Raw genomic sequence first — 18181 nt, 5'->3', positions numbered from 1 at the left:
AAAAAAAAAAAAAAAAAAAACTTAGACCATGGAACTGAAGTACATTACCTCAGGGCAGAGGACAAATAACAGCCCATCATATAAAAGGGTGAATTTTCATATTGAATTTTAGAATAATATTGTAAATTTCTTGGCTAAGTTTCTGAAAAAACAATAAAACAACTTAGGTTTGCTAGTGTAGGTTACTTGAGAAAAAAAAAGAGTATTTCAGAATTCCAAAGATTTATGTTCTGAAACACTTAGTAAGGGAAAATGTGTAAAATATAGGAGCAGGTTTCCTGTGACAGAAGCAAAAAGGATCTCCTTAGAACTGGGAGGAGAATTTGGAAGTGCAGCCATATTCCCTGTTCTCCCAGTCAAATTACATTTAAATGAGATAGAGGTAAAGATTTTAGTTAGACTAAGTATTCAAAATTAAAAATGTGTACCACTTTCCCCCTTCATCTAATACTTTTATTAAAACATACTCCAATATTGCAATAATTTCAAAGTATAAATGGATGTAATAAGTTTATTAACTAAGAATAAATTACACGCAAGTAACTTGGAAAGGATTTGACTTCTTTCCTGTACTCAAACATTCTTTTGGGGATTTTTTTTGTTTCATTGATGTTATTTATTTTTGAATTCCAGTCTGTTAATTGATGAAATAACTTTTTTAAAAAATCATCCCTTTTGTATATATTATATCCTGACGAAAGTTTTCCTTCCATTCACTTCCCTCAGTCCCTGTCTCATGCCCCCCACCTCCCCCACATCTTCTCCACCTCACTTTCCCTTTAGAAAAGAGCAAGCCTCAAAAGGATATCAACTAAACACAGCATAAGAAGTTAGAATAAGACTAGGCAAAACCCCTCATATCTCAAGACTGGAAGGGGCAACCCAGTAGGAGGAAAAGGATTCCAAGAGCAAGCAAATGGGGCAGAGATACACCCCACTCCAAGTGTTATGAGTCCCACAAGAACATTAAGCAACACAACTATAATTAACATATGTGCAGAGGAACTAGCGCAGACCCATACAGGCTCCCTGGTAACTACCTCAGCCTTTTTGAGCCCCTATAAGGCCTGCTTAGCTCATTCTGAGGGCTGGAAGTTTTTATTGCACTAGATTTTTATCTTACCAGAAAGATCCCCCATTCTAGTTGTTTCTCCCAGTATTCTCTCTCTCTGTGTGTCCTTTTTCCACCTGATCACTGATCACCCCCATTCCCATCGCAACTCCCCCTTCCAGACCACTCATCCCCATCCACTGGCTATATCTATTCTATTTTCCCTTCACAGTGAGATTCATGCATTCCCCCTTTAAGTCCTCCTTGTCACTTAGTTTCTCTAGGTCTGTGGGTTGTAGCATGGTTATCCTTAACTTTAAGGATAATATCCACTTATTTTTTTAATTTCTATTATTTTAATTTCATTTTACATTCCAACCACAGTTTTCCCTTCCACCTCTCCTTCTGTCCTCACCTTGCCTCTCCCAAGCTCACCCCTATCCATTCCTCCCAATGAGTAAGAGTTCCCATGAGAAGTCAACAAGTCACATTAAGTTGGGGTAGAACCAAGCCCCTCCCCTCTGCATTAAGGCTGAGCATGGAATCCTACCATAGGGAATGGGCACCAACAAAATATTTCATGCACCAGAATAGATCCTCATCCTCCTGCAAGGAGCATCTCAGATAGTCCAAGCCTCACCACTGTTTCCCAGATATATAGGGCCTACTTTGGTCCCATGGAGACTCCACAGACGTTGGTCCAGAGTTCATGAGTTTCCACAAGCTTGGTTCAGTTATCTCTGTAGATTTCTCTATCATGATCTTAACTCCCTTGCTCATATATTCCCTCCTTCTGCTCTTGATGGAGGTGGGTCATCTGTCTATCTGCTGCTTGGCCCTCTGATAGGGTAGAATTTAGATAGGCGGAGTAAACAGAACAGAAGGCTGGGAGAAAAAAGCCGAGTGAGGAGTCGCCATGTCCCACTCCAGAAAGATGCTGGTTAAGATCTTCCCTTGTAAGCCACCTCGTGGGATACACAGATTATTAGAAATGGGTTAGATCAATGTGTAAGAATTAGCCATTAAGAGGCTAGAACTAATGGGACAAGCAGTGTTTAAAAGAATACAGTTTCTGTGTAATTATTTCGGGTAAAGCTAGCCATGCAGGTGGCTGGGTGCCAGGAACGTAGCCCGCCACTCATATTACAACATGCTCTTCAATTGGATTTCCTGAGCTTAGCATGGTGCTTGGTTGTGGATTCCTGGATCGGGTTCCATTAGTTACTAAATGAAGGGGTGTTCACGACTCTGATTACAGAAAAAGGCCAGTTCAAGCACCCTCTCCACTATTGCTAGGAGTCTAGCTGGGGTCATCCTTGTGGATTGTTGAGAATTTCCCTAGCACCAGTTTTCTCCCTAACTCCATGGTGGCTCTATCAAGATCTCTCTTTAATTACTCTCCTACTCTGTCTCATCTCTCTTCCCCCTCAACCATCCCATTCCCTCATGCTCTCAGCTTCCATGCCCTCCCCTTAACCTCCCGCACTCACCCCCAGTTTACCCAAGAGATCTCATCAAATTCCCCTTTTCATGTGTCTCTCTTAGGATCTTCCTTGTTACCTTGCTTCTCTAGAGCTGTGGATTGTACTCTGGTTATCCTTTGCCTTACAGTTAATATCCACTGATCTGCGAGTACATACTGTGTTTGTCTTTCATAATCTGGTTTACATCACTCAGGATGGAATTTTTCTAGTTCTATCAATTTGCCTGTAAATTATATGATGTCATTTTTTTCCACAGCCGAATAATACTCCACCGTACCATATCTTCCCCAGCATGATCTGTGACTTGTCTTATTCACCCTAGTCATTCTGACAGGTATACGATGGAATCTTAAAGTCATTTTGATTTACATTTCCCTAATGACTAAGGATGGTGAATATTTCTTTAAGTGTTTCTTAGTAATCTGAGATTCCTGTGTTGAGAATTCTCTGTTTAGATCTGTACCCAATTATTGAATTGCATTATTTGTTTTTCTTTATTTCTTGGCTAGTTTCTTAAATTCTTTATGTATTTTAGATATTAGCCCTCAATCAGATGTGGAGTTGGTGAAAACCTTTCCCATTCTATAGGCTGCCTTTTGTCCTATTGATGGTGTGTGTTCTCTTTGTTTCTATGTTATTGATTTCAGCCCTAAGTTTATTTCCTTACATTTACTCTTTTTGGGTGTATTTTCTTCTTTTTGTTTTAGAGCTTGCAGGTATTCTGTTAAGTTGCTAGCATGAGATCTCTCCAACTCTCTTATGTAGACACTTAAAACTATGAGCTTAGCACCACTTAGCACCACTTTCATTGTCCCATAAGCTTGGATATGTTGAACCTTTATTTTCATTGAATTCTAAAGAATTTTTTCTTTATTTCTGCCTTGACCCAGGAGTCATTCAGTGGAGAGTTGTTCGGTTTCCATGAGTTTGTAGGCTTTCTGTTGTTATCGTTGTTGAAATTCAGCTTCAGTTCACAGTGACTTGAGAGCATGGAGAGATTTATTTCAGTTTTCTTGTATCTGTTAAGACTTGGATTCTGACTGAGTATGTGGTCAGTTTTGGAGAAAGTTTCATGAGGCAGTGAGAAGGTATATTCTTTTGTTTGGATAGGATATTCTGTGTAAATATTTTAGGTCCATATGATTCATTATGTCTCTTAGGTCCAGTATTTCTCTTTTTGTCTTTTGTCTATATGAATCATGGTTTCTCATCCATTCTGTTAGTCTGTCTTTAATTACCAGTTTTTGTTAATTTCTATTATATTGTTATTAGAGGTGGTGGTGGTGGTGGTGGTGTGTGTGTGTGTGTGTGTGTGTGTGTGTAATTCCCTTCTTTTGTTTTTTTCTGATATGATTTTTTTTTTGGATTTTTCGAGACACGGTTTCTCCGTAGCTTTTGGTTCCTGTCCTGGAACTAGCTCTTGTATACCAGGCTGGCCTCGAACTCACAGAGATCTGCCTGCCTCTGCCTCCCGAGTGCTGGGATTAAAGGCTTGCACCACCAACGCCTGGCTTTCTGATATGATTTTTTTCTTGTATTTTCATGGTTGTAGTTAGTCTCTTTGTGTTGGAGTTTTCTTTCTAGTATCTTCTATAGGACTGGATTTGTAGTTAGATATTATTTAAATTTGACTTTGTCTTAGAATATCTTGTTTTCTCCATATACAGTTATTAAAATTTTTGCTGGATATTATAATTTGCAATGGCATCTGTGGTCTCTAAGAGTCTGCACAACATCTGCCCATGACTTTTGGTGTTAAAGTCTACACATGATTTGAGGTCTGAAACTCAGTGGTGAAGAAGCTAGGAGAGACTGGCAATAGTGCTAGTCTCCAAGAAAGTGGAAGAGGTCTGCTGATGAGCAGCTTATCTGGAGTTCCGGTGGCCAGTGTGGTATCTGGTCCATCATGTAATGTTTGCCCAAGTTGGGGGATGGAGTTCTAGTGGCTGGCTTTGTAATACTCTGCCTGAGTTGACCTGCCTGTTTTTCTGACTGGTATGGTATATTCTTCCAGCTGGCATCATCTGCACCTGTTTTTCTGACTGATGTAACCTGTACCTGAGCAGGGATTGTGCAACCAAGTTCATGACCCACTTTTGATTTGCATCTTTTAGAGATGTCAGACTCTAAGATTGCCTCTAGTGACCACAGAAGATCAGCAAAATATGTTTAGGTAAAGATTTCCATTTGGGTTCCAAGCTGTGTGCAGAAAGTATGAAAACTCCCCATGTGTCTAAACCGAGTAAGAGAAATCATTAAGAACTGAAAGCCATTGTGGCTGCCAATGTGCCATCATAGCACTGGGAAAGGAAAGGCATTAGATGCAAATTGGGTTGTAAATCCTTGAGGATGGTAAACTTGATAGAATTTCAAATTTATCTATGTGGGATGAAACAGGCACCTGGCTTGTCTAAAATTATTAAAGACTTTCCACCTATCTCCACTCTAACTTATTACTAGATATTTTCCATTCAATAGCAACAATGAATGAAGGCAGGCAGGTAGTCCAGCTATATATTATGCACCACCTCAGTAAGGGTCAATAAGAATATTGACAAACAGATTCAAAAGAAATTAGACCACAGATAATAAGGCAGAAGGGAAGAATTAAGCTCACAGAATCATAGGAGCTGAGGTCACAACTAAAAAGTCTTACAATATCTTACAGAGGACTGAGTTGAAAACCAGGATAACAGGTGCTGACAACTGAGCTCAGGTTCCCTGGAAGAGTAGCGTGTGCTCTCAGGTTCTGAGCTATCACTTCAGTCTGCAATTGCTTTATTTTAATGTTTGGCTCAGGGTCAAAATAAATAAATGCAAATGTTATAAAAAACACTTAAAATTCTGTAATATTTAAAAGTATAGTGTATAACAGGTTCAAAATCAGATGTAGAACAGCACAGTATTCTTATTTCTCTGTTACTAAAATTCACCTACCCTAAGAAATAGCGAAAACTTCATTTCAAATAAGAGTTTGACACTGGATAAGTACTTTGATAAACGTGCAAGGAAAGTGCTGTGGGAGCAAACGTAGGAGAGCCATTCTTTCCTCTGAAAGGTTCATAAATCTCCTTAAAGTTGAATCTGCAAACGTAAACATATGAAATGATGACAGTGAGCGATGATATTTCTTGTTCATTTGACAAATTCTCACAATAGTAGTGTAAGAGAAGTCAAGGTAAAGAGGATGGAGTGGAACTTGTCTTGCTCCTTTGGAATATATGTTGTATTATTAAAAACAGAGAAAAGTAAAAATTTGTCATTGATGGACTCCATCTAGGGACTACATATTCTTAGAAATATGGTTGTTCTGGACCACAGACATTTTTATATTCATTTATAGTGTTGCTCTAAACAAAAATAAATGAATTGAGATGTAGCATGAAGTTTCCAGTCCAAAAGTGGACGTACAATTTGCTTTTGAAAATAAATATAATGAAAGAATAAAGAATAGAGACTCCAGAATCCAGGGTGCTTGAATTGAAATTGAAGGCCTAGCCCTTACTATATGTGACACATTGTAGAAATGATTTACCCTCCTTGGGCCTTAGGTTTCTCATTCATAAAATGGGGACACTAATAGTAAGATTTTTATTATTATGAATTAAATTAATTGACGCTCACAATGCACAAAGGATAGAGCTGAATAAACAGTGGGTTATCTGTAGCATGGTTATGTTCTCTCCTGGCCATTAAAGCATTTGGTATAAAATATTTAGATTAATTTTGTCACAAGAAAGCTTCCATCATGGTACTTTCTAAAAGTTATTTGGGTGGATCTCACTGCATGCTGTGAAATGTGGCATTCCAATGGGGTTTCACCATGAATATTTACCTTACATGTTCAACATGAATGACGCATTCACATCATTATGTAAATTTTTGGTCGTTTAGACTCTGGAGATAGCAAAGGTCACAAGAGATAATCCCTATACTTATGGGGATGATTGGCCAATAAGTGAAACTAGATCTGGGTATGATTAGTAATTGCAGTAGAATATGGCATAGCTAAATGCTAGAGGATTTGGATCTGTTGGAGAAAGCAGTGATTGTAGTGATTTGCAGTGCAACACATATGATTTACAGATAATATTAAAATGTGGCCAATATTTGAAGGAAGAAAAAGATCAATAGCTTCCTGGGAATTAGATATAGGAATGCATTAAGAACCAAACTCTGGAAGCCTGAGGTTTAACAGGAATTAAGGTATCAACTTGTTTATACATTAGAATTGTTAGGACACAACACTGATGCAGTCATGAAGTGAATAGTAGATAGAAGTAAATGCTAGGTGAACTGCTCTAAATATTATGCTTGGAGCTGTCACAGACTGAATAAATATTTTAGCACTAGAAGAGATTAGGAGTAAACCGTTTTCTCCAAAAAGTACTTTATGAAGATTAATTTGTTAGTAGGGTAGAGGATGGATAGAAGAAGTAGATAGCAATTAGAACACAAAAAACATGAAGATTAGCTCAGAGGTTGCTGTAATGAACAATTTGAGATGATGTTGACCTAGGTCTGGCCAGTGTAAGACAATGAACCTGAAGCAGACGAAATGAAAGTTAAAACCATTATCAAGAAAATGATGCCTCTAAAAGTCTTATCCATATATCAAAATGAAGAGTTACTACTTCAAGAACTTGATTTCCCCATGATTGTATTGCATTAATCCATACTGCAGTACCTCAAAGTGCACTATTGAAATGTGCTTCTTGCCCAGAATATGGTGTCTGTCTCAGTTCTGTTAATTCCTTTGTCTATCTAGGACTGTGCACAATGTCCAATATACTTTCAAAATTATAAAAAAGTTTTCCAAATTGTAGAACTGAACCAAAAATTACAAAGGATAGGTGGCTTTTGGTGAAATAGAAGAGAAAGTTATTGTATTTAGGAAAGTCATAAAATTTCTATGAAACACTAACTTGGAGAAAAGAGGAAAATCCCAGAAATGATACCTTTAAATATCTCTCAACCTCCATCTCTTTCTACGTCCATCTCTCTGACTATCTCTATGCCTCTGTATCTCTCTGTCTCTCTCTGTCTCTCTCTCTGTCTTTCATCTCTCTCTCTCTCTCTCTCTCTCTCTCTCTCTCTCTCTCACACACACACACACACACACACAAATATTTATTCCCTAAATCTTTCTCTTAACAAGTAAAATTATTTTGAGGAATAACAAATCTCCATATTGTAATAACATCATGTATATTTATTATAACTATGAAGAATAAAGCTCCTTGGGAAATGGTATACAGAAGCAATTTGACCTTAAACCACATGGAATATCTCGGTTACCTGATGTAAGGAATATGAAATTGGGTTGTGTCACAACACATGAAATGGCATACATAAAGAGCAGAGGGGGTTCTAGAAAAGTAAAACATTCCAGTATAATAATCAAATTAGTGTAACCATGACTATAAGCTTTGGTTTTGTAATTCTATTTACCTTAAAATGATGAAGTTATATACTACTAAAGGATAGCTAAGATCACCCTAGTCTTGTTAACTTTAACATAGTACTTCTTTTTTATGTCATACAATTACATCCCCACCTCAGTAGTCCCAGGGACACTACATGTCTTAGGGAATATAGTTTGAACAGTTAAAAAAAATTGAACACTGTATCTTATCCCTGGAAGTGGAAGAATTTTAGAGTTAAAGAACTAATGAAATGTGACAATTTCCCATTGGCAAGGCATGGCCTTTTCAGTGAATAGCTCAAGTGGTTATCTGTTAGCTTTCATCTAGAGACAACCATGAAATGGGTTGGCAGCAGTCACATTCTCTGCTTAGAATGTAACACAGAAATACACTTCAAATGAATCATCACCATCCACCCTTAAGTCATAGCCCTTGATCGGGATGAGACATATTCTGCTGGCCACCAAGATCATTTTGAACTTACTTCAATTGAATTTGCAATGATGATGATAAATTTGGCCTGATTAAGTTATATTTCAGCAAAAGGCACCTAGGTGTTATATTTCTGGTTGAGGCTTATTTTTACTCTAGGATCAGAAATTGCAGCAAGCAAACCTAATTGAACTAATGATGCACACTGCAAGTTTCATAGGGTTTAGACTGAAACACACCAGGATTTGAGTATTAGCTTTAATATTAGTTCTGTAAATGAGTAATTTTTAAAACCTCTCTGATTTTCAGTGCTTTAACTCAGACAAACAACATTGGCCTTAGGCACTTAAGTATCTTAGCCAAGTGAACAAACTATCATATTATTATAGCTAGACTGGTGTGGCAGATCAAATCACACCACTTCTCCAAAAATTTCCATGCTACAACTCCTATAAATTTCTTAGTCTAACATGGAAAAATAAATGTCCCCAGTGAGTAAATTCATGACCGTATGCTGGTTAGTTTTATGAAACTTGACACAGTCTAGAGTCATCTCAGAGGATGATCCTAGTTGAGAAAATGTCTCAAGATCAGTCTGGAAAAGGCAGTAAAGCTTATAGGGCATTTTTTTATTCTTTTATTTATTTATTTATTAAAGATTTCTGTCTCTTCCCCGCCACCGCCTCCCATTTCCTTCCCCCTCCCCCAATCAAGTTCCCCTCCCTCCTCAGCCCGAAGAGCAATCAGGGTTCCCTGCCCTGTGGGAAGACCAAGGAACCCCCACCTCCATGCAGGTCTAGTAAGTTGAGCATCCAAACTGCCTAGGCTCCCACAAAGCCAGTACATGCAGTAGGATTAGAAACCCAATGCCATTGTTCTTGAGTTCTCAGTAGTCCTCATTGTCCGCTATGTTCAGAGAGTCCAGTTTTATCCCAGGCTTTTTCAGACCCAGGCCAGCTGGTCTTGGTGAGTTCCCAATAGAACATCCCCATTGTCTCAGTGTGTGGGTGTACCCCTTGCGGTTGAGTTTCTTGCTCGTGCTTTCTCTCCTTCTGCTCCTGATTTGGACCTTGAGAATTATGTCCGGTGCTCCAAAAATTCATGATTGATGGAGTGCTGTAGGAAATTCTTCAGCCAGCAGCCTTTAAGTTACCCGCCCACTTGGGCGTGGCCTCATACTATAAATGCCAATGTAAAGTGCATGCTTTCCTCTCTTCCTGCTGCTGGATTTGGTTGCTGGTTTCCCGTTCAAGCAGAGGACTGTGATTTGTGAGTCTACCCCTAAATAAATAACCCTTTATTCTGAGCTAGTGTGGGATTTCTTTTTAGCATCCATCTTCATCTGGCACCCCAAGTGGATCCCAATTCCACACCTACCAGGTGTGCTAGTTTAAAAGGCTCAGAAGGTCTCCCACTCCTGCGTGCCTGGCTTGCTTTCTTCTACTAAGTGGTGGGGTTTTTTTGTAAAACCCCCACCACAGTGGAGCTAAGTGAACTGAAGCACATTTCCTCCCACCACTGCCACATTCCCTGCTGCGCAGCAACTTGCGCAGTTTTCAGTTTGTGCTCCCTGATTGTGAATTCTGGGCTCCTTGCTCTGTATATGGAGTTGATTTGATCACTTTTGGTTTTTCAAGCAAAGCATATTTGTCAGTATTTGACTGCAATAAGGCAGAAGGTTGAAGCTGCGCAGTATTATTCGTGCTGCAACCAGTTGCACTGCTGCTGTCTCTAGCTTTTGAAAATGCCAACTTAGAATGCAAAAAGATACTTGGGTCTTTAAAGGTTAGATCAGCATCAATGGATGAATGGATCCTGCACACACCTTGAGACATTTGACTAGGATACTGAATCTTGGGTAGGAGAAGCAATTTCCAAAGATATGAGGAGATATCAAGATGGGGAAGGGGTTTCACTGTTGTTTCAACAGAAGAAAAGTTATGGATACCATCAAAACTAATAAAAATTCCGTTTGAGAAAGAGAAATCTCTTGAGAAACAGAAATAATGGCTCATTCACAGAGGTGACAAATATAAAGATGGTAAGGAAAACTCATAAGTGTTGGGACAGGGTTCTGTTCTTGTCTTTGTAGGAAAATACTCATCTTCAAAAAGTCAAGAGACTCTGGACATATAAAGGCCTAAAGAGGAAAAGAAAATTATCTAGGCAGGATCACCAAGCAAAGAGAATTATGACTTAGGAGGGCAAGTCATCTGAGGTTAAGCATCTCTGAATGTGTGTGTGTGTGTGTGTGTGTGTGTGTGTGTGTTCATGACTCACTTAAAAATCAGAGCTGGCATTTGAGTTGGATAACGGCTCTGTCCTTCTCTAAATCCAAGCACTTTATTAAAAGGAAAATTCAGTTTCTGACTCTTACAGGTGCCATCTGGTAAGGGACAGAAAGAAGAAAGAACTTAGAAAAAATTTTACTTTTCTTCTTACCTATTTTTGTCTTTACCGTACCTTTCATTGAATATAATGTTTTTATAAATAATGTTTAAGTTTTCCACAATGAACAATGAATTTTCCTGCGTTAATTTTTGAAGTTTCCAGGAAGAAGATAAGGCCCCAGAACAATGACTCCACCTGGCTGATATGACATCATGGTTCTAATAGCACTACTATGATACCTGTTTTTGGTACCAGTTGCTCAAGATGGTTCCAACTTGGTTAGCTGAAACTAACTTTTTTTTTACAATGTTCTGGCTAGAACTCTAAATAGGAACCTCAGAAAAAACGACTGAATACTCAGAGACTATTTACAATTATACCAAACAGTAATCTTGAAACTTGACCATCATTTTACTTTCACAGGAGCCCATAGAAAGAATATTGCCCCAGGACAGATGGAAGTAATTCTAGAAGAAAATGTTCCTTCTCCCAACAAAGTTTGTCATCGGGTTAAGGACATCAATTAGGGGTTGATTATAATTGGTATAGGGTTGGGGGGAAATTATGTAGGCTCAGGGATCTCTGACACAAAAGGGAAATTGGATGGGATAATAGATTAGTGTGAGCTTACTAACACTAATAATAATAGTTAATAATGAAGTAAATACTTGTGAGGTATTATTTATAGTTTCTTACATATTGATACAAACTTAAATTATATTGAATATGTTCTTATTTTTGTCTATAATATTTGTATACCTAGGCAAAGATATTTTGTCATATTGTATGCATGCATGCTTCTACCCCTGCTTAAGACATTTTGTATATTGATACTTTTTGAGGTCATTGTCCTCATTTGTTTTAGATTGTTTAGTATTCTAATATGAAATCTTAGTCTTTATGTTAAAAATAAGTATTAAGAATTATAGGTCAATATTCATCCATGTTTGTCATAGTTATAGTTAGAATAATCAGGTTTTTTAGATACAAAGAGATTGTATTCTGCATAGATAGGTAATCTTCAACCACTTCAAAGAGCTTTAGAATATGGAATTTAAATAACTTAGGGTTCTATTGACATGAGACACGATTGTTCCTGGCACCACCAATCTATTCCCAAGACAATGTTGAGCACTGAAGACCCTCTGCAACTCACAATCCCAGAGAATAGAGAAGCAATGAGGATCCTAAGAGAGATACACATGGGTCTAATCTACATGGAAAGTAGAAAAAGATAAGATCTCCTGAGTAAATTGGGAGCATGGGTATCACGGGAGAGATTTGAAGGGGAGTGAAGGATAAAGGAAGAGAGGGGAACAGAGAAAAATATATAACTCAATAAAATCATAAAAAAAGAAAAAAATGTAATTTAAGGAGGGAGACTGGCTTCATACTAAGTGGGCAGAAAAACTTGGCAACATTGGCCACATGGTTCTGACTTTAGAGTCATGAAGGATGTAGGAGTAAAGACAGTGTGGAATCTTCTGTCACCATTACAGAAAGTCACTGAGGCTAGGTATGTGCCAAGAGTGTCCCTGCATGGAGACATTGAGAGGATATTGCATGAATGTGTGAAAATGAAATATGGAATGCGTTGAAAAAAATCTGTGCTGTTGGAGATTCCAGAATTGCTGTGGGATATCTGCCAAAGAGAGCTTCAGATAGGAAGTGGAACCAGCCCAAGAGAGAGAAGTGTGTTACAGTCAGCAAAGCTGGAAGATCAGAGCCTCTTAAATAAGTCCTTTGAAATCACACATGGAGTTACAAGATTTGAAGTTTATACTGCTCGAATTTGTTCTTAGTTTTTTCCTCACTATGCCCATATCCTTCCTTTTTGGAATAGTATTAGATATTCTGTGCCATTTAATGTTGGAAGTATGTAAATTTTGTTTGAGATTTTACTGGGAGTTACAGTTAAACATGTTCCTTAAGTCTTAGAAGAGACTTTGGACTTTGACACTGTGTTGAAACTGTGAAAGACCATGGAACGATTTGAAGGTGGACTAAACGTATTTTGCATTTTGATATGGCCACAAGCCTACTGCAGACAGATAATGGAATGTGGTCTAAATAAGAATGACTCCCATAGGTTCATACACTTGAGTGCTTGGCCCTCAGTTGGTTGAACTGTTTGAGAAGGATTTGGGCTTGTGGTCTTGCTGGGGTGTGTCACTGAGGGTGGGCTTTGAGGGCCAAAAGCCTATATCATTCTCAGTAAATTCTCTCTACTTCATATTTTGGAATCAGAACTTAAGTTCTCAGATACAGCTACCATGTTATTCATGCATGTCTAATGCCATGCTCCTCACCTTGATGGGCCTGGACTTTAATCCAATGGCAATAGGAGTCCTAAATTAAACTCTTTTTTAAATAAGCTTCTTTGGTCATAGTGTCTTGTCATGACAATAAAAATAACTAAGACACTTTTTGGGTATTCTATTTATTTTAATTCTGTGTGTTTGCCTGACTGTATATCTGTATACCATGTGTACACAGTAGCTGTAGAGGCCAGGAAAGAGCATCAGATCCCCTGAGACTGGAATTCTAGAAGACTGTGAGTTATAATGTGGGTGCCAGGAATTGAACATGGGTCTTTTAGAAAAACAGGCAGTGATATTAGCTGCTACTCCATCCCTCCAGACTGTACTATATTACTCTTATGGATATAAAATAGACTCAGACATTTTCAATCAGGGTTGGGAAGAAAGTGGTATCTAAACATCTTTAACAAGATCTAATTATCTGGGACTCAGTAAAGAATAGCATTCAAAGGAGCATGGTATGTGGAATAAGATGGGTTTAATATGGTGATCATAATCCTGAGTCACATGAGAATTGAGGTAATGATAAATCATCAGGCTCATCACAGAACCATGCAAAAGTGGTACTTATACTGCTGCTAGCAGTTGCTACATATGCTAGTAGTTTTCAATACAGTAACAAAATACCGAAGGTAATCAACTTAAAAAGCAAGGGTTTTCTTTGGATCATAGTTTCTAGAGTTTAAGTCAATGGCTCATTGACTCTGTGGTCTGGAGTCTCTGGTGTCATTGTATATCAATAGCAGAAGAACATGGAAATAAAGGCCCATTCAGTATGTTCTCTAACAACAAAGAGGAGCTGAACTCTTAATCTCTCTTTAAAGGCATGCTCTCAGATATCTAAATTACTTCTATTATATCTTACCTCTTAAAGGTCTGACTACTTCCAAATAGTGTCATTGTCTGGAGAATAACAATTTAAAACATGCCTTTAGCTGAGAATATAGTTCCTAGAGTACATATAAAGTCTTAGACTTAATTCACAGGACCTCAAAAATGTGCATTTAGGAGATATTTCAGATCCAAACTATAACAATGTTGTTTGTACTTTGCGTAATTTTTCAGATTTCTCAGATTACATTGAATTAAGACTTTACTATATCTTGGCTATATCACATCTCATGGATTTTAATGTAACCATAAGAAAAAGTTGTCACAGAAAAATGAAGTAAGAGTTTGGTTCTTCTTTCAGTTCTATACATCCCCTCCATGTCCTGGCCCTCATTTGTTTGAAGCATCTTACATTTGTATGTGTGCACATAGGAACTAAGTTAGGGATGCAATGGTAGCTGTAATGGAATGTCTGCTCCAGATAAGTTTTTTGAGAAAGATCCTCAATTTACATTGGGAATCAACACATACAACTCCATGATTGATTAGTAATGTTTGTTGAGAACTGTGATTGGTAAGTAAATGCAGGCACACTTATCTATACTGTCCAAAAGATGGGCCATTAACACTTCAGTGATTTTATGTCTATCTTTTTTTTTAATTTATTTATTTATTAAGGATTTCTGCCTCCTCCCCGCCACCGCCTCCCATTTCCCTCCCCCTCCCCCATCAAGTCCCTCTCCCTCATCAGCTTGAAGAGCAATCAGGGTTCCCTGACCTGTGGGAAGTCCAAGGACCGCCCACCTCCATCCAGGTTTAGTAAGTTGAGCATCCAAACTGCCTAGGCTCCCCCAAAGCCAGTATGTGCAGTAGGATCAAAAACCCATTGCCATTGTTCTTGAGTTCTCAGTAGTCCTCATTGTCTGCTATGTAAGTCCGGTTTTATCCCATGCTTTTTCAGACTCAGGCTAGCTGGTCTTGGTGAATTCCCGAAAGATCATCCCCATTGTCTCATTGTGTGGGTGTACCCCTCGCGGTCCTGAGTTCCTTGCTCGTGCTCCCCCTCCTTCTGCTCCTGATTTGGACCTTGCTCGTTTTTTCTTAAAAAAATTATTGCATTAGGAAGCAAGTAAGAGAGAGGTTTAATTTTGGGGGTACTATTGTCTCTCTAAAATTATATCATGTGATATAATGATATAATGACCTGCTTTACTGTTGCATAAATTGGGCCTTAATTTTATAATTTCTCAAATTTATTTGCTATAGACAAATGTAATATAATAAGCTTTCTTTGATAAAATGTTCACTAATAATTTATCAGAAATACTCTTGGATATTCATACAAGGAAAGAGTAATCGGTGAAGTAAAGGCAAAAATACTGATATATGCTACAATACACCTAAATCTAACAGACAGTTTATTGGAGGGGGAAATAAGTGAGATGCAGTGGGTAAGTAATATATTGTTTTACTCATGTATATGAATTTGTAAAACATGCAGAATGACTTCATGTAGCAGTTCCCCAGTTTGATTGCACAATGAAATCGCCTGGAGAGCTTGTTAAACCAGTTTTCTGAGCCCCATTCCCAGGTTGTTCATTCAGCATAAATCTGGTAAAGCCTGAAATTTTGTAATTCTAATGAGTTCCCAGGTGATGATAATGCAATTGGTTCAAGGTCCACATTGAGAACCAGTGATGTAGGATGGTAAAAACTGAATGGTGGTTACTTCTATCGTGTATTTATGGATGTGTAGAGGAATGGTCACTAATGGGGCCGGAGTATATAGGGCCCTGCTGGGAGGGTGAAAATATTCTATGACCTGAATGATGATCTTAAAGACAAACATGTAAGTTAAAAACTATTCAGCTCTACCATTCAAATTTATGACTTAAACTATATTTAAATTTTGGCATTATTTACAGAAAAGAACACGAACTTCCGAATAGAAGAAACAGTTTAAAACACTAGCACTGCCACTTAGCAATTCTGTGATATTTGGCAAGTTATGACGCCTTGCCAAATCTTATCTTTCTGTATAATATAGGGTTCCTATTGATACTACCTCATAAGAACATTAAAATCCTTGTAATACGATGTGCACAGTACCTGTCACAGAGTGACTAGTCTTTCAACATTTCCTATTATTTTGAGATGTGATTCTAAATTACAGGACTCACACAGCTATTCCTCCCATTCTCATACTCTTCTTTCCTTCTCTGCATTTGTAGGCCCCTTATTCATCTTACCATAGCCTTCAGTCTCTCATTGGTTAACATTAACTAGTAGAGCTTCTGATGAAACAAACTTCAATAGCACCAGTAAGTCCTGACCTGGAACTGCTTGCCTCACTGAATGTAATTGCACGGCTGTATCAATCAATATAGCTGCACCTAGTTCCTTCCTACGAGTGCAGAATGTTCCGTGGGTGCTACTGAGAGTTCCTAGACTGTGTAAAGCACTCATGAGGCCCAATTCAATTTACGAAGCTGAATTATTAATGTGACTTACCACACTGATGAAATAATCCTGGCAGCGGTTAGCTCCAAGGACACAAACTCCAGACAAATGTGTCCGGGTCAAATAATAAAGATTTTTGTCCCTGTTTGACATGCTGCTTCTTAAAACATTTATTTCTCACTATTAAGCTCCTCAATGTACTTGTTTTCAAGATGCATTTTATTAGACAATTATTTGATTAATTCCTTACTATCCCTTCTCACCTCATGACAGTGCTTTTCATTTGATTTGAAGAATATTGTTCACCCCTTTTCTCCATGTCAAGCACTGTGCTACCTGTTACAGACACAGCCTCAAAAAACAATTCAAAAGCTTCTCAGTCTCATGAGGTCCCATTTATTCTATGAGGCCCTTAATGTCTGTGCTGCTGGGGTTGTACGTAGGAAGTGGTCTCCTGTGCCCATGTGTTGTAGGGTACTTCCCACTTTCTCTTCTGTCAGGTTCAGTGTGTTCGGACTGATATTGAGGTCTTTAATCCATTTGGACTTGAGTTTTGTGCATGGTGATAGATGTTGATCTATTTTCATTCTTTTACAGATTGACATCCATTTTTGCCAGCACAATTTGTTGAAGATGCTCTCTTTTTTCCATTGTATACTGGCCTGGGTCTGAAAAAGCATGGGATAAAACTGGATTTGCTGAATATAGCGGGCAATGAGGACTACTGAGAACTCAAGAACAATGGCAATGGGCTTTTGATCCTACTGCACATACTGGCTTTGGGGGAACCTAGGCAGTTTGGATTCTCACCTTACTAGACCTGGATGGAGGTGAGTGGTCCTTGGACTTCCCACAGCTCAGGGAACCCTGATTGCTCTTCGAGCTGATGAGGGAGGGGAACTTAATCGGGGGAGGGGGAGGGAAATGGGAGGCGGTGGCGGGGAAGAGGCAGAAATCTTTAATAAATAAATTTAAAAAAAGAATCTCAAAAAAATAATTCAAGCAAACATGGAAAATTTTTCACTGAGTGAGGTAATTCAAAAGCAGAAAGATATGAGGAACATCAAAGGTTTTGTTTTCTGTGCTTAACTTGAAGCACGAGTAGAAGCCAAAAAGCTAGGAAGTGGTGGGGGTGGTGAGGGTAAATAGGAAAGGACATTGGAGTATGGGAAAAATTAGGGCTTGAGAGAAACGGTAACTCAAAGAAAGAATATGTCATGCCTCCTTAGCATTGCCCTTGGTTACCTCTCATAACTACATGGTAAGACACATTTTGGATGCAAAATATATTTCCAATTGCATTTTAAATTCTGTTGTGAAGTAGTAGCCTTCTGTATATGACTACTCTGGGGTATAATATGCTATTGGTATTTTGCTGAATGGTCATGTTGTCAAACCGCCTTCTAAATATTTACATTTTTATGCATCGATCTGTGCAGCTCTCAACCTTGGTCAGAAAAGGTTCTTTTTGCCGTGGACAACAATCAACTGAGAAACACATAATTGACCAAAGTGCTGAGAATAAGAGACTGAGTGCTCAGCTCTAAATAGGACATCATTATCAATGGTTTTACCACTTGCCAAGGGTCAGGGAGAATGGCAGAAGACAGAGCAGAAAAGAATGTAACTGGTGGAGACTGAGGAATGCTGTGAAGCATCTTCTAGATATGACATAGTTATCACAGTTTTGACTTCACAGCAGCTGTGGTTCCATGAACAAGATTTGCATCAGAGTAAGACATCAAAAATAGCAGCATAGGTGGGGAATAAGATCTCTAGGGTCCA

The sequence above is a fragment of the Microtus ochrogaster genome, chromosome X, assembly GCF_000317375.1.
Source record: "Microtus ochrogaster isolate Prairie Vole_2 chromosome X, MicOch1.0, whole genome shotgun sequence".
Taxonomy (NCBI): Eukaryota; Metazoa; Chordata; class Mammalia; order Rodentia; family Cricetidae; genus Microtus; species Microtus ochrogaster.
The sequence above is the reverse complement of the archived record's forward strand: the minus strand, read 5'-3'. Positions refer to the sequence as shown.